Below are 22,591 nucleotides of genomic sequence, written 5' to 3'. Positions count from 1 at the left end.
GAGAATCTGAAAAGCCAGGAGGGGCTGGAGGAGGTGGGAACCCCAGTGTGTTGGCAAGGGACCCTGGATTTCCTTCCCATCTCCTGGGTGTTTGGGTCTGAACTAAAGTGCATGTGCTTGCAGCTTAAAGGCCCAGCAGTGACTCCTGAGTGACCTTTGCTCTTTCTTTGAGCACAACTTGAATCTAGCGATCAGATTTTCAAGTCTGTCTCAGATTTCAGCCATAAGGTGCCTGACTTTGCAGAACAAGATTTCCTGGGAGACATGTTAAGGACCCCACTGTAAGTGAGGCTTTACTGTCCCCATGTCCCATGGATATAAATGACAGGCCCCTTTCCTCTGCCTCTTCCCAGTTACCCCCATGCTTCTCCTCTGCACTGACTGCCATCTGTCCCATTAACCCCAGTTGTATCCGTGTCCCCCACTCACCTGTTTCTCGTTTGCCGATGCAGCTTGCTGACCTCAAATGCCAGAGCTCAAAACTGAGATTTCTGCAAACTTTTCACTCTGCCCCACTACACCTGTTTCCTCTTCTGCCATCTCATCACTACAAGAGACTTAAAATCGTTTAACTATCCTGGCCTTTGTGTGTGCGGTGCCCCTCAGCCTGTGCTGGTCTCTCCTTCCTCCCCGGCACTAACTACTGAAACCAGTCCTTGCATTGACTTAACATTTAGTTATTGTGGGCAAATCCGGGGCCTGCCAAGAAGATGCCATTAAACTTGGGTCAAGAAAAGTTACTCGCCTAGTGCCTGATTCTCCTCTTGTGCATGCTAGTGTAAATCAGCAGTAACTCCACTGTAGCCAATGGAACAAAACCGCTGCAAGGGAGAGAAGAGGTGGCCCCTGCTGTGTGCTTTCTTGCTGTGCTTTGCATTTAGCTTCCTATAGAGAAGAACCAGAACACCAGGCCTGAAGTTTCTGATCTCCACTGTCTGACCACTTATGCTGGACTCCACCCCCTGCTTAGACTCATTCCATCTTAACCACATAGCCGGAAAAGAATTCCCTAGCCACTGGGGTAACTAGTCAGAGTTCCAAAGTGTAATTAACACCTCTCCTGTGGCCAGTAAGATCTCCAGGGCAGGGACTCTTGTTTTTCACACTGGAAAGGATGAGTGTTCATGGGCTCTGTATTACTTTGGGTTGTAAGCTCCTGAGGGCAGGCTCTTGTACATGACTGGCACTAGATAGAGCAGATCCTACATTAAACTTCCGTTAAAATGTCACTGCACTAGTCTAATCATCTCCATGATGCCAAATGCAATTTGCTCTGCTCAAAGTTTAAAAAAAAAAAAAAAAGAGCTTTGTTTGTCTTTTTCTAATTGCCAGCCCTGCAAACTCACCCTAGGATCTGAGCATCAAGCTGGGTTCTTTTGTGCCTCATGGGCTCATACCCAGTAATTTTGCAAGTGGAACTTGGTTAATAATTCTCTGACTCCATGATTAACCTTTGAACTCTATAGCCTAGACCGATGTGTGACACAGATTAGAATTGAGCTTGCATGCCCATAGATGTCTGTTTACCCTAGCACCTAGGAACTTCAGATATGGATCAGAACCCATTATGCTAGGCACTACAAACCTGCAACAAGAAGATGGTCCCTGCCCCAAAGAGCTTGCAACTGACATGTAAGACATGACACACAGATATGGATAGATGGGGGTGTATTGGCCAGCATGGACTCAGTGTACTACTGTTCTAATGGCTCTCAAGTTGTTAGAGGCATGTTGGCAAAGGGGGAGTTTTAAGGAGGCATTTGAAGAACAGTGAAGTGGTTTTGTGGATGTTTAGAGTTCCTCCCAAGTGTGAGGGGCAGCGTGAGAGCATGAAAGCTTGTTGGCAAACATAAGTGGGCAATGGCAGCTGGCATCATGGGCCGGTGGGAGTGAACATTTTGATAGTGAATGAGAGATGATGGGTAGGGTGGCAATAGTCCATGAAGGGCCTTGAATGAGAAGACCAGTTGCTTCTGTGGGATGAGCTAGAGAAGGGTAGCCAGTAGGGGGAAGCACAGCTGTTGGCTCTGCAGTGCTAACAGGAATTAAAAGAATATTCATGCCACTAAAGAATGTCTTATAAGGCACTGAACTGGGATTTGGGAAATCTTGGTTCAACTCCTGCCTCTGCCACAGATTCCATGTATGGCCTTGGGCAAATCGCTTCCTCTCTGTCTGTCTATAAAATAGTGCTAATAATACTCTGTACCTCAGAGAGTTGCTGTTCAAATAAATTGATATTTGTTCATACTGTACAGGGCCATATAAGACCTTTAGAGTGCTGAGCAAGAAAAGACCTGTACAGTAAGAAAATACCTTTAACATTTTTTCCATGACCACATAGTCATGTGACAGCCAAATGCTACAGACACTTTCCAAGAACTCTGTAAAAATGCAACTTATAAAAATGGAGTCTCCTTTTAAACGAGCAAGCAAGGGCCAGCTTTTCAGTGACATGCATTTTAAGACACGTGCTGCTTTTATTGCCTGTGTGCTTTTGAAACTTTGAACGTACAAATATAACTTGGCCAAATCTCCCTTCATAAGGGCTTTAGCCAAAGCGGTGACACTGGCAGAAGTGATGAGGTGAAACAGAGCTCACTCAGGTTAGCACCACAATTAGCCTGTAAAGAGGAGCATAGCTCTGTGCCCACTCTCTTCTGAGAGGAGGGGCTGGAATAACCATATCTGAAAAGCTGGTAGAATGGCTCCTGTAATCAGACCATGTTTTGGGTCATGCCTTGGAAAATGTACACTTTGGAAGAGACTACTGATTTTTAGGTGAGACTACTTGAGAGGTTTTTATTTTCAGGGAGACGGGGTTAGTGCTTTCAGAAAAATCAAATTTCCTTTTAAATGTCTCCACTTGGGTATTCATTTTGGGTGCCTCCATTTTTGGACAATTCAGGCTGTACAAAACACACACTAAGGGTTATGTATTGAGTGTCTATATAATGAGCATGTACATGCATGTTTTGATGGGTACCACATGTCCTGGTGAAGGAGAGGGCAAAATATAAAGGAGGAATATCAATGTTAGAAAACAGTGGGATCTGCTGGGACTGAAGAAGTTGGCCGAGAACATACTTAGAGGAGGAGTTGAAAGTCACAGGCTTCTGTACTCATGGGGAACTTTACTTACCGAGACATCTGCTGGGTGACAAATGCAGTTAAACATGGCTCGTGGGGTGGGGATTCTTGTATGCCTGCCTCGCCCAGCCACCAACCCAATTAACAGCATTGTTCGAGGGCAGAGGATAGAATGAGCCTTGGTGACTGGACTTTTTCCTTGCCCCTTGGACTGGTCCCTTCAAGTCAGGGCTGAGTCACGCTGGCCAGCTGTAGGGTGGAGGGGAAAAGTTAACCCTGTCACTGCTCATGGTGGATCTGCTGCTCTGTGGGGAACCAAAGGCCTTCAGTCCCCGGGGGTCTCAGTACAGCACCTTCCACCTTCTACCTACTCTGGGGCGATGTGGGCTTGCCAGCATGCCTTGAAACTGGCATGGACCATCAGTAGGATCTGGAGGGTAAGTCTGCCTCTGTGGCCTTCCCCTGGAAGAGCATGACTAATACTTAGTCCTGCCGTGAGTGCAGGGGACTGGACTAGATGACCTCTCGAGGTCCCTTCCAGTCCTACGATGCTATGGTAGTGATGGTGTGCCACCAGGCAGTGTTATGGGGGTTCAACACCCACAACTGGTGCCAGATTTTCCTAAGAGCATGGCATCCAACATGCTGAACTCTCCTGATGATCTGCCCCTGTCTGTGGCTTGCCTGAGGAGTCTGTGGCAAAGCCAGGAATTGAGCCATCGCTGCCCTGTGCCTTTACCACAAGACCGCACCCTTCCTCCTAGATTCAGTGTGTGCTTAGCAGCTGCATCCTCCTGCTAGCACCCCTCCCCCAGCCCCACCAAGCCAGCTGCTTTATGTGCTGGAGGGTGAATTCCTGTAGCAACTCACTGGGCTGCTTTAATTTTTGCAAAATCTGTGCTATCGGCGCTGTCTCACCAGTCACCTGATAAATCTCATTTCATTCCCTTCCTTGCCTCTTCTCTTCTTCCTGCTCTCCATCTGAGCCAGCCATCTGCAGTCAGTTGCACTGTCTTCTCCAGGCACGGGCATGCATCTCCAAGTGCCAGCTCCCCTGAGCGCCGGATCCTGTTGCTTGTTTATCTGGCCTTACATGGCACAGTGTATGGTTCATATTTAGCAACAGTGGTTCCAGAAAAGAGACTGGGTGGAGTGCAGGGGGAATCTCTCCACCTCCTTTCCTTCTGCCACTCTTCCTCTGCAGTACCTGCCTGTGTGTTGGCCAGGCAGCTGGCTGGGAAATCCTGCCGTCACTGCAGCGTCCTGCAGTCAAACGTGTAATGCATTAAGTCCCTGCAAGATGCTGCAGATTACGCTGACTTTCTGCAGCACAGGGCAGTTTGTGCTGCAGTGCTCTACAGTAATCGGGACTGCAATGCATGGGCTCTCCGTCTCGCCTCGGGGCAGATTGTGCAGTTGTCCCAGAAGTCTGGGCTGGAGAAAAGCTGGGGTATTGTCCTGTCTGTAGCACTCAAATGTACTGTGCCTCCTAAAGATAAAAGGAAACGGAAGGTCAGATTTCCTCTCTCTCCAAACACCTCTTCCTACTTTCTCTCCCAGACAAACGAAGAGGACAGAGCAGCTGTTTGCACAAGATCGTGGGAAGTCTGCTTTTATGGGACATGTTGCGGTACAGGGGTAGTTGGGCGTCCTTGGTGACTGCCTCTAGATCACCCCCTATTGCTCCATCTGCTGTGGTGGGAACCCAGTACAGTTCCTTCAGTGTCTGTTTTAAACCTTGCCGCAGATCCATCCCTGGTGAGGCCTAGTGATCTGGGAATGATGAACTCACCTGGGCTTTTCAGTTAGATCATGGCTTACAATTGTGTCTCCAGTAATCGGGGTTGGAGGGAGGAGAATTCACCCAACCATTGTCAGAAATTCCCTCTGTTGCATTCAGCTCTTCAGGTTATGCAAGGCTCAAGAGGCTGTTGGGTTCCCTCCCAATGGCCTTTTAAACTGGAGAGCTGGCATCTTTCTGGCATTAACATGCATCTCTTAAAGTGCATGAGATATAGACCGCTGTAACTATGCCCCTGGCTGACTTAACCTCTGGATCTAAAACCATTCGCCTCTACTGCTAGAGGTAAAGGCCCTGGTCCCTTAGGCTAGCCCACGGGAATTAGACTTGTTTCCATGTTGGAGACTCACATGAGGACCTTTTAACCCAGCACTTGCAGCCTGGCTGTGTCAGAGTGAAACATTCATGTGCATGTGGGCTTCTAACTATGTTATGGGAATCTTACTATAGCCCTGGTCTTCTCAGTGTTGTAGCACAGCTCCCTTCACATCCATGACAACACGGTTTGGTCTGGTCTGCCCATGGAAAACCAAATCAAGTTGCTGACCCATCACACAAGCAACGCTCCACTGGCTTCTTTGGGACCATGTGTAGAACCAGGCTCCATATGGGCCTCATTGTAATAGGCTTGGCGCACTCCTGGACTGGAAGTCAGTGCCCTAATGGCTGCAATTGCAGATTGCACCTGACTTGCAGAAGTAATTTAGGCTGAGACATGGGTCAGTGTGGGGAAGGTTTGAGTTTCTCTGTTTAGAAGAGGACAAGAGGAAGGTGGCCAGACCTCTGCTGGAATCACCGAGTGACTCGGCAAGCAAAGATCTGTCATTAATGCTAAGAATGGAAGTCAATGGGCAAGACTATGCTGTTGGTCACACGATGTAAGCTATTCTTCCAAACGTTTGCTGCAGTATTTGAGCATTTTCTGCCCTGTCTCCTTGCTTCACTCTGCCAAACCTCACTGCAGTTGCAAAACTGCTCTGGGGTCCTGCTTGTGCAGTGTGTGTTCAAATTCTCCCCCTGGATAGGAGCCTAAGGGTAGTGTAAAGCAGTGACACAGAAGGGATTCGCGAAGGAACATGCTACAGCTGTTTGTTCCAGTTTAGTGTGGGTTGACACTGAAAAACCAAAGAAATAGAGGAGCTGTAGCATCAAAGGCGTGGGTGCCAGGTTACTATCACCATCCCTGCTTGGCAGTGGCAATAGTGCCAGGAGGGGGTGCAAGCCCCCATTAGCTCCAGGAATCCTGCCCAAGCAGAACTAAATTAGCAATTAAATGGGGTGGTGCTAATGAGGAAGACCTCTCTCCCTAGTCCCCCCACCCCATCCCCTCAAGTTAAGTGGAAGTGGAGAAAAATGGTCAAGTTTCAGAGCCAGGTGTGAGCAGGAATGTAGTCTGGGCCCTTGCTGTTAAGCCAGTAACACTAGCCACTTAGCATATTCAGTAAAGATATTTCCTACAACTGCCTGCCTACCATGTTGCTTATTGCTAATGATGCCCCCTCAAATTGCTGCGGTAATCGCCTGCCCTATCCCATCTAAAGTTGCCACTATCCCCAGATTAGTATTGGGGATTAGATACTTTATAAAGGTTTGCAAAAGGCAGAAACCATTGCAAAGCTTCCCTTAAATGGTTAAAATGCCAAGGGGTCCAACCTGTGCACAGTTAAAATGTCCAGCAGTCATCCTGCATAACCCCAGTGCTGCACAGAGCTCTCAAGAGCACGTTTGCAGGGGCACCATAGCTGTGTCTCCTCTTCCTCTGGTTTTTTGCATTTTTTCCTCCCCACACGTCAAGATTCCAAGCAGAGGCACTTTATTTTTTGGTATTGTATTAGCACCTAGGAGCCACAGGTGTGAACCAAGACCCCGCTGCGCTAGGCGCTGTACAAACACCGAACAAACGGTCCCTGCTCCAAAAATCTTACCGTTGAAACATAAGACAAGAGGCAGCAGGTCGATACAGATGGGTCGGGGAGCACAAGGAAACAATGAGACCGCGTTGCTTCACATTGGCCAGTCGTCATCTCGGTATACCAGCAGCCTAAATGTCAAGAGTTGCGGGTTTTTGTAGGCCTCACTGTTCTGCTGAATGGATTTTTGGGCCGATAGCCAACCAATCGGGACTGGTAGATGGGTTACTTATAACATTGGGTTAGCTGGCTGTACTATCTCCCCAATAAGAGAACCGCTCAGGTGGCTTATTGCTTTTGATTCAAGGGCAGACAGGTTGGGGAGGTCTAGCTTGCATCTGCCCTGAGCTGTGACAGAGGGCCCCAAACCCTGCTAATGACAGGAGGGTGCTGTGACTGATGCCCTCCAGACTTTCTCTAGGATCTGCCCCTGTCTGCAGCTTTTCCATCTTAAATGAAATGACCAAGCCTCAAGATGCGTAACCCAACTCAGTCCAGCCTGCCCCTAAATGGCTGCTGAACAAAATCCCTTCCCGACAGTGGGACTGTGCAAGATCCATCTGGTTACTTGTGTTCCCTCTATCTACACTACCAAGCTCCTTTGGGTGGGGCATACATATAGGGCCTCTAGTTGCCACTGTCCTATCAGTGATGATGTAGTAATCGGCGCTGAGCTGGTGGAGTGGAGCTTTGGTGGTGGGGGAATTCAGAGGCCCTTCACTAGAAGGGGAAGCTGGAGATGGAAGAGGTGGAGTTGCTGTACCAGGTCAGTCAACCCATCTGCTAAATGGAAGCGCATAAGATGGTTGATCATGGTTCATGACTTCAGGTTGGTGCGTGGGAAAGGGGTGTTGGATTTTTTTTTTTACTTCTATTTTGTATTCATGCAGCCGGGAACCTGTGAGGCGTTTCCCAAGATAGGAGCAAGAAACCGTGCAATGGGGTTTGGGAGACTCTGCAGTAAGTGGGAGGAGAATTATAGGTCAGAACCAAGCCTCCTGTAGGCACAAAACTGACTTCAGAGGCATGTTGAAGGTATAATTGGGGGGAGGGGGGAAGAGAAAGGAAGTACAAGTAGGCATTTAAATGTCAGTCTGTTCTCTGCTACCCTGCTTCAGTGGGAGTGGCTCTGGATTTATTCTGGGATAACTGAATCCAGCCCAGGGTATGGAAAGGGAACAGGAAAAATGCAAAAGCCTGGATGCACTGAAAGAGGAGACCAAGGCTGGACGGGACTTCCTTAGCTCAGGCTTCCAAAATCCTCAAGGTGGCAGTTCCATCCCAAGTGCACGGTAAACCAGAACCCACCACAGGGGTGGAAATCTAAACCTGCAGGGAACCTCCTTGGAGCCGGGGTGAGCTGCAGCAGCACCAGTCGCTCTACAGATGTAAGTAATGTCTACTTGTAGGCCTTGTCTTGGATCAGGGAAGAGAGGGCTCTTAAATGTGCTAGCACTTAAAGCATACTAGTGTTAAATTAATGCATGCAAACTGTGGGTAGGCAGGTCCTAATCTCTCTTCAGCAATGTGTAAGCTGGTTGCAGGGTTACGCTAGGAGGCCTGTGGTTGACACGGGGAATGAGCATTAATGGTCAACTGGCAGCATGTCTTACACCAATCCCCATTTCACCTGCCTGCCCCTGCTCTACACGGGCTATTGCACTCACTGCTCCAGAAGTGACTGGTATTTCTTCATTTATAAACCAGTGCACACGCCATTGTAGACACTAGTTGAAACCTGGCTCAAGTGGGCTCAGCTGTGCTGGGAAACTTGCAGGCACAAGCTGAACAGCTATAAATAGGTTGCCAAAGCAGGGCTTCTCCCCAGCTCTAAACTACATTCTGCCATGTCCAGTCTCTTTCCGGAGGTTTATTTGCTTAATAGAAGCAAGTCAACAAACAGAAAAACAATCTTTTTTTTTTTTTTTTTAAACTGTCCTCACTTCCAGGCTCCAGCCCCACCTCTCTGACCAGCTCTGCCCCCTCTCTGGGACAGTAGCCTCAGGGCTGTCTCCCTGGGTACCTAACCCAAGCATTGACGCTGCTACTCTCCACTGTGGCTTTCCCTCCCCAGGCATGGCTGTCCCAAGCCATCACCTTCACCCCCTTCCACCTCCCATTTGCTGCCCTCTGGCAGCCCTTTGTAGGCCTAGGTGTGGCCCAGCCTCCATGAATTGGCTGGATTGGACACAGCTGTTCTGAACCTGAGGGGCTGGGCCGAGTCCACCCTGCCTCAAATGTGGCCATCAGGGGATTTCCCTGCAGCCACCACCACTTCCTGGGTGGGGACGTGGGGCAGGTGGAAAGTGTTGGCCTCTCTCCCTTCCTCCCTGTTGCTCCTGGATGCACCACTCTGCATGTCTCTGGAGACTTGTGGGGCACAACGCTGAAGGAGTAAGGTGAGTCCTCTACTGGTGAGGGGGGATGGGCCTAGTGGGGCTCAGATTTCAGCCCTGGGTGGCTGTGCAGCGGGGACTTAGGGAGCCTGGCTGCAGACTAGGGCTCCAGCCATGGGGCTTCAGACTCCAACCCTTGGCTCCGAGCTCTGGCTCTGGCCATGTGTTGCCTGACTCCCAATCCCACTGGTGGCCACTGGCCAGGGATCAGAGCCCACCACCACATGGCCAGGGGTTGGAGTGCGCTCCAACCCCCAGCTCTCATCACTGACCCCATGTGCCGGCCCCAGGTGCTGACCCTGAGCTCCAGCAGCTGCTGGCCCTGGGTGCAGATCTCCAGCACTGGCCTTGGGCTCTGGCAGGTGCAGGCTCTGGGCATGCGGCAGCAGGCAGACCCCAAGTGCCAGCCCCAAACTCTGGCAGCGGCCAACCCCCAGCGGTGTGCTCCGACCCCCCCCCCCCGGCCGTTGACCTTGGGCAGCTGCTCCTGGGGGTTGACCCTGGGTTCCAGCAGGTGCTGGCCATGGGCACCGATCCCCAGCCCTGGTCATGCAGCAGCTGGGTCTGTCGGGTGCTGGTCCAGGACACGGACTCCTAGCTCCAGGCTTGATCTCAAGCACTGACCCTGGATGCCCGCTCCAGGCGCTGATCCCCCAGCCCTGGATACTGACCCCTGGCCCTGGTCTCACAACTGCAGACACCAACCCAGGGCACCGATGCCCAAGGAGCCAGTCCACACCTCCGACCACACTGTGGCAGGGCCCTCCATCCATCACCCCGGCCTCTGCTCCCTCATCTCCCCCCCCCCCCACCCCTCCATCCAGGTCTTAACTTGCCAGGACTTGCTGTGAAAAGTGATATTAACAAACATACAAATCTTTTTCTCAGCAGTAGTTGTATTGTCTCTGCAAAAAACCCTACATTTACAGTGACCTGGATGTGGGTATATGCATATTTATACAAGCAAGAGTTGGTGGCCGCACTCTGAGGCCACCAAATGTTTGTTGAGAACTCCTCACCTGGTCTATGCACGGGGACCAGCTATCCTGTGACAGTTATAAGCTGATATAAGCGCATCCACACACAGGTTTGCATTGGTTATAAAAGTGGTTTCAGTTAAACCAGTGCAACTTGGAAGGGGTGGGGGGAGAGGCCTGTGAACCACACATGACAGATGTTTGTCACGTGGCTTAGCACACAGCTCTGGTCACTAGAGAGCCTGAACAAGGACTTGCATAGAGCAGGACAGATGGTTCCCAGGTGCTGCTACCCCAGTGGCTGAAATCCTAGCCTAGACAAGGCCTTGGAGCAATGGCTCCTCTCTCTGGTTCCATTTCCCCCAGCTAAGCAGACCTGGTGCTGTGGTTGGGATCGCGACTGGCACAATGCAAGGCACTGAGATGACCTGTGACTCCTGGCTGGAGTGTCACTCCCCTGAGCTCAGTTCCACTGTACATTTGAAAGAGATCCAGCTATTTAGGCAGTGTTGGGCTGGCCAGTCATTCTTCAGCTACAGGCTGTGCTCGTTGAGATGTTAGCTGGCTGACTGGCTTGCTCAGGACCGTGGGAATGTCTCCTCGTTTTACTACAATAGAAACAGTGCTGGGGAGGGGGAATGGTCCCCTGCTGTGTTGCACTAGCCTGAACAATTGGCTCCAATCAGCCCTGTTCTCCCCCCACTGCTCCCTTGGCCACGTGACCCTGTTTATTGGTGCCCTGATCAACTGTGCAAAGCCACCACTGTGCTGGGTCTGATCTCCAGATATCGCAGGCGCTGCTCTGCAAGGGTTGAATTTGGTGCTTGGGATGCAGGCTTTCTTCCGTCTTACAAATATTGCCTTTTGGTCTTCTGTGTGTCTCTCTCCCTCCCTTTAATTGGACTTCTTACTGCATGGAACAGTGTGCAGTTATATACGGAAAACAGCCTACACTTTCCCAGGAGCAGGGCATGCCGGGAAGGGAAGCTGGGCTAGCAGCAAGCTTGCTCTCCCTGGGAGAGCGTGTGGTTTTCTTTCCTCTATCACAGCTACACTCTGCGGTCTTTGTATTTAACCATTTAGCGGGGCTCGGAGGAAGAGAGTGGGTGGAGATTGGGCATCTCTGCCAAAATACTTCGGGGAAGGAGGCAAAGTTCTAGTTTGAGTCCCATTTAAGGGGAAGTTCCTACCCCAAGTAGATCACTGCTAAAGATAGGCTTGGAGCCACAAAAACTTGAACTGGATTTTGATTGCCTCCATTTTGTGTGTGTGTGTGTGTGTGGGGGGGGGGGTCTGCATCTGAAGCTCTGGATGGCATGGGGAGATTTGGCTTTCAAGAATCCCCGGGTTGGGGAATTTCTGATCTGGGGTGTTGATTTGTGCCCATTTCAACTAAGAGCTGGCACAGGGAGCTGTCCCTAGTCCTACATGGATGGCCCCATTCCTAGTTTTTCCACAATGGGGGATATCTGTGGACTGCACCCTAACTCTCTTCCTGCCAGGACTACGGCCATGTCTCCTGGCTCCATTGCCCTAAGTTCCTGTTGACTTGCTGGGGCAAGGCTGCTGGTAAGGAGATGCTGTGCTGCGCTTGCTACCCAGAAGCTACTGTCTTTTGTATGGGACCCTGGCAGTCCAGGGATGGGGAGTCCAACTGGCCAAGCAGTGCTGCAGCCAGGAGAGGGACATGTTCTTAGTCCAACAGGAAGCAATGGTTCAGCACAGGGCTGGGGAGTCCAGACTCCTGAGTTCAATTCCCAGCAGTAGGAGGGAGTGGATTCTAGTGGTGGGTGGATGGAGAACAGTCAAGACTCATGGCTTCTGTTTCTGCCACTGATTCACCATGTGACCTGGGACAAGCCACCCCCCCTCTGTGCCTCAGTTTCCCCTTCTGAAGTGGGGATGATGATACTGAGTGGTACAGGCAGTCTGTCAGTAAAGCATGCTGCATCTGTGGAGGGGAGCAGTATTACAACAGCGACTAGCTTGCCCCAGGGAGACGCTTTCTAATGTGTCAGCTGTGAGCCCCCTCTTTGGAGGTGCAGCCAGGTAGAGGACATGATGGGAGGTGGGGGAGGCATAACAGAAGAGTGAAAATCTGTGTGTGTGGGGGGGACCCTGCCCCCCTTTTCTGGTGGCTGTATTAGTAGCCAAATAGCCAGTTTAGACATGGGAGCTGGTGCGTGCCACTGTGCAGACCGGGCCTCTGGGAAGAGCTCCATTGGCCTGTTCTCATCCAGGAATGCCCAAGAGATGCTACCATGCACATGCTGCCCATAGCACATATTTGAGGCCCATAGCATACAGCAGCCACCCTGCTGATTCACAGAGCCGGACCTGCTGGCCCCCTCCTGATCCCAGCCCTGGAAGCTGCTTGCAGCTATGCTAGGAGGAAGTGACAGGGCCTATTTTAAGCTCCCTGGGGACCTTCAGGACAGGAATTCCCTGGGCCAGTGTAACTCATGCTGCCAAAAATAACCTAGCTGTGGCCATGTGTGCTGGCCGGTAATACACATCTCTCTTGCAATGTCATGTCTCCATCCTTCTGTTAGGTCTCTTTTTTGCTCTCCTTCATGATCTCCGTGTCTGTCCCTTCTCCACTGGTCAGATTCGAGTGTCTCCATGCTGAGATCCCTCCTCTCCCAGCAGCCAAATGTGAAGTCAGGTCACTCACAGAATGCCAGCCCTCGGTGGGGCTCCCAGCCCTTCCCTCTTCCAGTGAGAGCTGGGGGAAGGCTTATGCCTGGCTTCTGGCACAGGGAGGCAGCCTATCTGGATAGGGCATAAGACTGAGGGGCCCCTGAGGTTAGGGTTGCCAACCCTCCAAGGTTGTCCTGGCGTCAATAGGAATTAAAGATTAACCTTCAAAGAGTCGCATGTGCTGAAACCTCCAGACCAAAAGTGGTGACCTACTGTCAGTTGTGTGTTCTCAGCTCCACCGTTGTCCTGCTGGGTGACACTCAGGCAAGTGGCCTCTCTTGCTCCTTGTCTCGGTTTCCCCTTTTTCTTTTAAAATGAAGGAATCATCGCAGCTTTGTGTGGACATTGCAGGAAGGAGTTCATTAGTGCCCATAAATTTGCTCTGCATGTGGGGACGCCTTGAGGGCTGTTCCAAACCCAGCATGTTCACTCTTCTCCCTGCTGGGGCTTGCGTTTCCAAGCATGTGAGACACTGTCTGAGTTCAGTATATCCCAAACATCTGTAGGGAAATCTCTCACTGGTTTGAGGGCTATCCTAAAGGCTTGGTGCTGACTGGCTCTGTGCAGTGGAAACGGGAGCGGCCAGGGCTGCAAGTGGGTATGGCAGAGCCTGTGTGAGGCAAGTGTAGGGGGTGCTGAGATGCAGGCATATGGCACTGAATGGCTGGGCGTGATGCCAGCAGCTCTGGCTCTAACCATGAACTATGCATGGGAGGGAGGGGGGCAGGGTGGAGCTGGATTCTTGAGTTTGGGTGCAGTGCTCTGAAGAGCAAAGCTCCTTCACAAGCCCTGTCTGATTCCCTGCCAGGGCGTGGCACGTGGAGGGGGGAGGGAATGCTGCAAGGCCTTGCTTGTGCATGCTGCCTCTTCCTCCCCTCGCCCCCCCCCCCCCAAAAGTGCAACTGCCTTCTGAAGCTGCTGCATCTGCAAGCTGGGATCCAGTAGAGACGAGGTTGGAGTGGGCTGAGAAGGCAAAAATGGCCAAAGGGTTTTGCCCGGCAGCATGGCACTGTTGTGACAGTGGTGGGGGCAGGAAGGAAGTGCAGAATGAGACCGCTACAGCTCTTTGGATGGAGACATGTGTGGATGGGGTGGGGGGAGATTTGAGGATTTCATGAGCCTGGATCCTTAACAGGTCTGCATGGGGAAGCTCTTGAACAGCCTGATGCATGGAAGGGGCCTAGTTGCAGGCAGGGGGAGGGCAGTGGCACGGATGAGTTGATGTCTCCTGCAGCTCTGGGGAGGTTCCAGGAATTGCTCTGCCTGCTTGGCCAAAGAAGCAGGGCTGAGCTTGGACACACCTCCCCATGTAGGGCTGGTGCATGCCAGGGAGACCTGCTCAGCAGAGGTACAGAGCCGTGCTGGGGGGCTTGAGGTAGACTGTATGTGTGGCTCTTGACACTGGGACAGCGTTTGGGGAGAGACTGTGGGTCAGGACTGAGGCACATCAGCAGAACCAGAGAGTCCCAGGACTGGAATAGCAGGGTGCCGTGGGTCAGGATTCAGATGCATGGGTAATGCTGAGTATACAGAGCTGCTGATTTGGCCGGCTACGTTTCTGACCGCTAACTTCATATCAGCGTGTCCCTTGTGACCTTTAGCTGCCTGGAGAAGCGCTAACCTGGCCCAGCCAAACCTGCTGCAGGGTTCAGGATGTGGGAGGCAGGGAGAGAGGGCTCTTAACTCCAAGCTGAGGAGACAGGAGTCTGTCCTCTGCCTGTCATTTCTGGCATGTATTTTTAATGCTGGCCTCGCTCACGTCCTCTCCAAGTTGCTGGCTGACTTAACATCACGGAGAACTCTGTACAGCAAGCTTCAAAGGGGGCAAGGGCGTCCTCTGGACAACTCCCAGACCCTGCATCAGCCTGCCCGTGCCATTGCTGTGCTGTGCAAGCCAGGCAGAAACTCTGCTGGGAACAGCCCATCTGCCTGGCCGGGGGAACTCCCAGCTCCCAGAGCCTCCTGCAGTCTGCTGTGAGGGGAATCCTGCTGGGAGGAGGCAAGGAGCTTGGGAGCCTTTATAGTTTGACAGGATTCAGTCTTCCCTCTCTCACTGTAAGATGAGAGATGCCCTGGGGACCTCTCTGCATGGCCCAAGCACAGGGCTGAGAGCCAGCAACTTTAATAGTACTTTGCTCTTTTTCTAATACTTTCCTTTTAAGGATCTGCAAGCCCTGTACAAATCCCCATGAATTAAGCCTCCCTGGAAGGTAGGCTATGAACTGCGCTGTGTAGATGGGGAAACTGAGGCACAGACAGGCCCAATTTGGGACACCTTAAGTCTGGAGCTGCTTTTTTTCCCCCAGAGGAGCCAAGCAACTGTCATTCCATCTGAAGCCAATGGGAGCTGTACCTCTGAACAGCAGAGCCCATGTAGTTCCTAAAAACCAGCAGCCTGCACAATCGGAGGCTATGCTTGAGAATTTGTTCCTTTGTGACTTGCCCGTCGCAGCAGAGCTGGGGATAGAACCCAGGAGCCCTGCGCCTTAACTGCAAGACCAGATCTTTCCTCTTGCATTGTAATTTTCAGCTCCGCTGCTCAGGCTGGGGGGCCTTGTTCTCGCCCATTTAAAGGATGATAAATGTAGTTTATCTAATGCTGATCCCATAGATGTGACAACAATGCCTTATTAGCAAACTTTACAAAGCTAACTCGCATGTCACTAATGCCTGGTCTACACCAAAAATGTAGAGCCAGCTGTGTCACGTAGGGCGTGTAGTTAAGCTGAAGTAAGCTCTGGTGTAGACACCACTAGGTCAATGGAAGAATTCTTCTCTTGACCTAGCTACTGCCTCTCAAAGGGGTGGATTTACCACAGCGATAGGGGAAAAACTTCTGTTGCTGTACCTGCAGCATTGCAACTGTGCCACTGCACTACTTGTGTAGACATACCTGTAGGATCTTGGACACAGGCTAAGCTGCTTGTTCGTGTTGTGCATTTCTCTCCTCTTGGACAATGGGAGCCTGCTTCCCTCTTTGGCTCTGATGCGCTAGCACAGTCTGATGTTTGGGTGGTGAATGCTACAGTTCACAATGGGTTTTTTGCAAGGCTGCCGGGTCGAGGCTTTCTGCTTGGCAGTGGGTCTTCTTGCCTAGCTGGGCACCACCTCGTGTGTGGTGGGGAATGAGGAGACAACCTCGCTGCTTGGATTTTGTTGGCTCTATCTGATCAGTGGAAGTCAAGCTCACTTGAGCCCTCCCCCACAAGCAGCTTTCAGCCTCCTGGGTTCCTTCCTTCTTCCCCTTCCCTTCATCACCTGCTTCTACATTCGCTACATTGGGTCCCCTTGGATCATGGCTCTATGCCCATGCATTAAGGGGTGGATTTGATATCCCAGGGCATCAGTGGGGTTTGAACCTGGGTCCTTCAGTGTCGGCACTATTCTATTTCACCACTTTCACATGTACCACACTCCTGCCGCTTCTCCACTCACCTTTGACACAACCCTCTCCTAGGCCTGCCCCAGACACGTCCCTGTGCCCAAGGCTGCAGCATAGGGCCTGTTAAGGGGCTGGCCCAGGAGGGATTGTTCCTGTGAAGGGTGAACCTGCACCTAGATCTGAATACCCTGCGACTTGGTGGGGGTAGTGGAATCTGAGTGTTAATATTGGTGGTTGCTCCCTGACACTGGCCATCGATGTAAACGCTCCCAGCCCAGAGGCATTGACAGTCACCAACGCCCTATGAAATGGTGAGGGTAGATGGCTTCCTGGAGTAGGTGGGGGAGGATTATATGGACTGCTTGGCTTTTGACAACAGGATGTACCTGAGCAAATGCCCTGGTGTCAGCTGTTTGTTTTTCCCTTCACAGTGCAGAACTGTGGCATTCCACAATGGTGCTTCGCAAACAGAGGGAACAAACGTGTATCAATCAGACATGCTGTGCTAGGGGCATAGGTTGGTCAGTGGAGGCAAAAATGACATCCCATAGTGGCAAATGCCAGTCACTTGGACTTCTTGTGCAAGAGTCCATTCCCTTTGCACTAGTCTCTTGGGTTTTCCTCCCTACCTCATTCAAGAGGCTAATATCGTTTGTCACGAGTTGTATGATGGAGGCACCTTGGGGCCCCGAGCAACACAGGATCCTTGCCAGTCGGCTGTGTGCAAACAGAGTCCTTGCCCCAAAGAGCTTGTGATGCAAATAAATGTGGGGGTGAGGGGAAACTGAGGCACAGGAGGGGAAATCGAGTTGCACAGCAAACCAGTAGGAACAGAATCCTGGTTTTGAGTCCCAGTCAGTTGGTTACCCACTAGCCCAGTGTTGCTCAACCTTTTTTGATACGAGGGGCGAGCTTTCTGCTTTCCTAAACTGTGGCAGGTCTCTGAGACTGGCAACGGTCCACAGACCAGTCATTGAGAGATGCTGCACTAGGCTACGCTGCCTCCCAAAAGCAGCGGACCTGAACCGAACCTATCGAACTCTTTGGGGGAGTTGGGGTAAAAGGGAGCCTGGATCCCGACCGTCCCAGGTGTTGGCTTTGCAAAGCCAACCCCACACTCAGCCTCCCCTGCACATTTCTAGGGCTCTCCCCTAACCCCCTTTCCAGCTCCCATGCTACCTTGTAAAGCATAAGAGTTGTGAGGGGAACTTGGGTGATTTACTGCAGGCGCCGGGAGAGAAATACCAAGGCCTTAGATGGAAACGTTTCCCCTGACAGCTCGTCTAGAGATTTCCCCTCCTCGGAGATTTTTCTGCCTCCTGTGTGGTGCGGCTTCCAAGAGGAAAGCCCCTGAGGCTGGGGGTACTGGCAGTCTGACTGCCTCCTGCATTCCTGAGTCATGAGTGAGGATTCTTCCAAGTGGTTCTGCTTCTCGGCTGCCCTGTGGCTTTTGCCCATGTATGAGTCTCACCAGGGCTCAGGCAGCAGGGTTAGTCAGAGAGGATGAAGTAGCTTAGATGAACAGGTTTAGCACTGCAGTTGGGAAACCAGTTTTGTCAGATAGCTGTTGGTAAGATTGTTTGAACTGGGGGAGAGGGGCATTTGAGGCACACTTCACACTAATCCTAGACATTCAATATCTTTCCTTAGCGCTGTGGCTCCCACCAACCTTGTCACTCTAGAAGGGAAAGGAGGACTTGTGGCACCTTAGAGACTAACAAATTTATTAGCGCATAAGCTTTCGTGAGCTACAGCTCACTTCATCGGATGCATTCGATGAAGTGAGCTGTAGCTCACGAAAGCTTATGCGCTAATAAATTTGTTAGTCTCTAAGGTGCCACAAGTCCTCCTTTTCTTTTTGTGAATACAGACTAACACTGCTGCTACTCTGAAACTCTAGAAGGGAAGAAGGTGCTTGCTTTCTTTGTTAGCTAACCTGTGGTCAGAGCCTAGTGAGGTCAAGGCAGCTCTAGCTGTCACAGGTTTGAGCAGGTCAAGACAAATGTTACAGGGAAGCCTGGTGTTCACCTCAAACTGCACAGCTGACTTGTTTTGGCTAGGGTTTCACCTCATGTTAGTTGTGTTAGCTAAGGTAAGAGAGCACCTTTTCTCCCTAGTGCAGACGCTCCCAAAGCCTGACCCTTGTGGCTCTCCCTACCCGTGAGGCTCACAACGATGCTCTAAACACCATTAATGGCAGAAAAATCTTCCAATGCTCTTTAAATGCATCATGAAGGTTTTTAAGCTTGACTGGCAGCTCCTGGAATGGACTCAGAAATCTTCTGCTGTAGGAATTAGGAACTCACAGGTGGCTGGCATTTCCTGCATTGCTGAAGGGTGCCTCTGGGCAGGTTTCCCACCTTCGCTGCCTGGCAAGACTGGATTTCAAAGGGTCCCTATACTGGGGGGTTCTGTTTCACCTTCCCATTGTCTTGAGCTCTTCTCCTGAGTTCAAGAGCCTCTGTAACTACCCTGAATTTGAGCCTTCAGCACTTCTGTGGTGACCTCCTGAACACACTTGGTAAGTCAGGCTTTTGTTTGGCTGCCGATTGTCCCGCTGCTTTGTTCCGATGTCCTCCTCCCAGGGCCAGGTTCCTAGTCCATCTGCTTAGTTCTCAGAAAGAGTTTTTATTTCTGCAGGAAGTCAACTCTGGGCAGCTGGAGGGCAGAGGGGAGCTCGTCACAGCCTCCAGTGCTCGGCCCAGGAGAGGACTGAGGTGCATTTGCTGGGCTGAGTGCCAGGGATGGTACAGCACTTGTCTCTAGCCTAGGCTCTGCTGCTGCCGAACAGCAGTGCAGGGATGGAGTAACAGGCTCTGGCCTGAGGAGGTACAGCGGGTTTTCATGCAGCTCTCACAATGAGTCTTCCTGACCCATAATGGCCCTGTTGCTCTGGGGTCCTTACACAGCTCTGCCAATACCACCTTGTCCAGATCCACAGAAGTCCCTGCTATACCAGTCTATACCAGAGCTGGTCAGACACACTCTCACCTACCTGGCTGAACAAGTATGTGATGCTGGCACACTAGTGCCTATGCAGCTGACCCCCTGACTGGCACGCAGACAAGCATGGCCACGTACACCAACACACAGATGCAACTGACACACACGCGTTCAGCAGATGCAGCACTGCAACTCCCATGTGCACATATGTATGTGCCTGCAGTGTGCATGCATGACCAAAGCACGTGGATGTTGAATCTCTCAGCGCTGAGCACCCACACACCCAACCAGTTCTTATGGGTACAATCTGCAATGGTTGCATAGATGCTGATGTGTACACACAGAGCTGATGTTCACAAGCGCCACTCCTCCCCGCTCCAGAGACCTATGCGCTAACACATACACGGGGGAGGCACTGACACACTATTCTCTCTCCCACCTTCAAGGGGCAGGAGAACTGTGAATGGGGGGGGGGGAGGAGAGGGACGGCTGGCAGTGGTAGATAAAGCCTGGGCAGAGCAGGGTGTGGCTTATTCCAGTTTTGCACCATTTGGAAGGTAGAGAGCAAGCGCACTTTCTGCGCTGCTCCCAATAACTGCGTTCTCTTCACCTGCTTGCTCCTAAGTCCCAGCTCATCAGAGTGGGGGCTGGCTGGCTGGCAGGGAGGGGTGCAGGCATCCATGCGATGCGGGAGCTGGGGAATGTTAATTCAATCGGTTTCCTAGTTGCTTTTGTTCCACCTTCCCAGGGCTCCGCTTCTTGCGGCTGGTGAGGATGTGATGCTGTGTGTGAAGGGGACAAAGAGCTGATGCTTTGTTTTCATTCAGGAAACATCAGAAGCACGGAGGCCTGCACAGACACCAGCCCAGATAGCAGCACCCTCTGCAGCTAATGCTGCAACCAAGGGATAAGCTTGGATAAGCTAATCAAGGGAAGGCACTTGGTGGGACTCTAGAGTCTAGTGGTTAGAGCCAGGGCCTGGAGATTGTTTTCCTGCCCTGAGCACTGGAGCAAGTTGCCTTGCTACTCTGTGCCTCTATTTCTCTTTCTATAAAATAGGGCTGATGCTGACCTGCCTTTGGAGATCCCTGGTTACCTGGTGCTATGTAAATGGTGTTAAATTAATTGGCAGGTGGTGCACGGGAGCTAGTTTTACCCCAGTTACAGTCTAAATGGCCAAGTGGCTTTAGGATGGCAGATGGGCTCATCACCTCCCCCACCCCCACAGCGGGCACAGGGCTGAGAGGGTGCTTTCCCAGGAAAGTCAGCAAAGCCAAGCCTGGGGGTGGGGGAAGAGGTTTGCCACTGACTCACAGCTGTGTTGCACTGGGGCGATTTGCTTTCTTGGCAGCAGTGTTGGTGGAGGCACCTGCGATGGGATTGCCAAGTTCCTCCACATCTTCCCTGGCGTCTGAGACGCTGCCATAAATGGGCCGCCCTGAAGCAGGGTTGCAGGGAGGAAACACTCCATGGGATGTCTGGCAGAGGGAGATGCCAGCTCTGGGGATGAGGAGTTGGTGGGCTATTGGGGGGCTAAGCCGGCATGTGCTTGGGGAGAGGGGGCTCCCCCTCCTGTGTCTCCATTTCCTGCTCCTTCCTACTGTCCGCCACATCCCCTCTCAGTGTGGGGTTGGTGGTTTCCATCCCCAGTGCCAGGATTCCTAGTCTCTCTGCTGCCTGTGCCCTTTAGGTGTTGGCGGCAGCAGGTGCTGGCAGTGGGTGACTTTTTGCTGCATTCTCCATGGGCTTCATTAAAAGGCTCTTCGTCCCAAGCCTGGTGTCCCTTTCTTGGTTGGTTGTGAGCAAGGGTGAGGGAGAGATCCTGCCCCCAGCATTTGTAGACTGCTCCCTTCCCCACACCCCCTATCTCCGCCACATATCCGAGCCAATCCAACCCGCTTCTTAGCAACCCCAGCGCCCTGGGAGCCAGGCTCCGGATAACCCCTCCCCTCCTTCCGCTAAATCTGTGGTTTGTAACCATGAGTCACCACCTCTGCTCCTCTCATTAGTGACTCTGGATGAGTTATAAATAACCTCCTGAGCCTTCTTGGCCAGGCCCTGAAAGCTGTTGGCATTGCTGGCCCACCCTGGAGAGGTTAACCTCCCACCCCCACCCCAGCGTGCGCGCGCGCACACACACACGCAGGCTGGACCCATGTCTGGCTGCAGCCGGTTGGCGTGTTTCAGTGGCTGGGGTGTTTCTGGGAGTTTGCAGCGTGTGCCACCATCCGGGCACTCGGATTTGAGGGGGAAGGCAGCGTGGGTGTGTTGCCATGTTTGGCTTCTCCCACACCCTCAAAATAAGATTTTTAAGGTCCAGATGAACTAGGGGTGCTGATGCAAAGCAGGGATGGATCTGGCGTGTTACTCCCTTGCCACCTCCTTCCCCAAGTCTTGGCCAAGTTTGTGCTCTTCATCTGCTCCTCTAACACTCTGCTTGGTGTCTGGGGAGTAGGTCTGGGGTGTGGCGACTGAGGGGCAATGGGTCAACTCTTGCCTGTATAGACTTCAGCTTATCAACATTCTCTGGTGTCAAATTGCCCACTGTCTGCAGGACCAGACAGGCTGGGGAATGTCAGGGAGAGGAAGGCTGGTTTGGGGCTTAAGACACCTGCCTGCGTTCAGTTCCTAGCCCTGCCCAGACTCCCTGGGTGACCTTGGGCAAGTTGCTCTGTGCCTCAGTTTCCCCATGTGTGCAATGGGGAGAATAGCCTAGCCCAGCCCTGCCTCATGGGTGGAGAGAGAATATTTTCATTAGCATTTGAGGTGCACTTGGATATTTGAGTGATTTTGGGCCTAAACTGGAGTTTCCCTGTCCCCACTCTGTTGGTTAAAATCAGGTCTCATTCTCCTTTCCTGCAATAACCCAAAACAGGGCCCATCATTCCCCTGCCACCTTCTTGGAAGGAGATGAGTGAGGCTTCTCCGTCGTAGCCTGGGGTGACCACTTTTGAGTGGCTTATCCCTTTTGGCCAACTTTTTTCTTTTATATATTTAAAAAAAAAACACAACAAAAAACCTCCATTATCCTGCCAAGATAAATTTCTTTCCAAAACTATAATCTCCCCTACGCTGTTTTATAAACTAATTGAATCTGTCAGCACTCCGCTGGCCTCTTTACTGTCTGGGGAGTGGTCAGTGTGTATGTGAATTGGGGGACCAGCCCCATTTATTGTGTGACTTGCTCACTAAATGCAGGAGCAGCCATCAGGGTTGCCTGCCATTGTAGGGAAGAGAGCGCCGTGAGTGGAGGGAATGCAGTTTTGTCTCACTGCTAGCAGTGGTTCCCAGAGGCAGCTGGACTGTGTTGGAGCACAGATTTATGCAGGAAAAATCTTGGCAGTATATAGGCCCAATTCCCTATTATGCCAGGGCTCCTTTATGCCATCCTG

General features: G+C 51.7%; 1 protein-coding gene and 1 long non-coding RNA gene across 10 annotated transcripts in view; one reads left to right on the top strand and one right to left on the bottom strand.

Annotated features, from left to right (window-relative positions):
• The window catches only part of ATP2B4 (ATPase plasma membrane Ca2+ transporting 4), a 109,235-nt gene that overhangs the window by 15,000 nt on the left and 71,644 nt on the right, over nt 1–22,591 (top strand). The window contains exon 1 of one of the 9 annotated variants that reach the window (XM_043500517.1): nt 19,737–19,756. The exons of 7 other annotated variants lie outside the window; for them this stretch is intronic. The gene's annotated coding sequence lies outside the window, so the exon portion shown is untranslated. Of the gene's footprint in view, nt 1–19,736; nt 19,757–19,814; nt 19,968–22,591 lie in introns of those variants that run through there. One more of the 9 variants, XM_043500518.1, reaches the window with a different exon arrangement.
• LOC122457136 lies at nt 1,225–20,713 on the bottom strand. Its single transcript, XR_006276494.1, has 3 exons — nt 20,514–20,713; nt 4,016–4,579; nt 1,225–3,339 (listed from the first exon to the last, which is right to left on the bottom strand). It is a non-coding gene; the product is annotated as an uncharacterized LOC122457136 (long non-coding RNA).

This window comes from Dermochelys coriacea, chromosome 21, assembly GCF_009764565.3.
Source record: "Dermochelys coriacea isolate rDerCor1 chromosome 21, rDerCor1.pri.v4, whole genome shotgun sequence".
NCBI lineage: Eukaryota > Metazoa > Chordata > Testudines > Dermochelyidae > Dermochelys > Dermochelys coriacea.
This window is presented reverse-complemented; position numbering and strand designations above follow the sequence as displayed.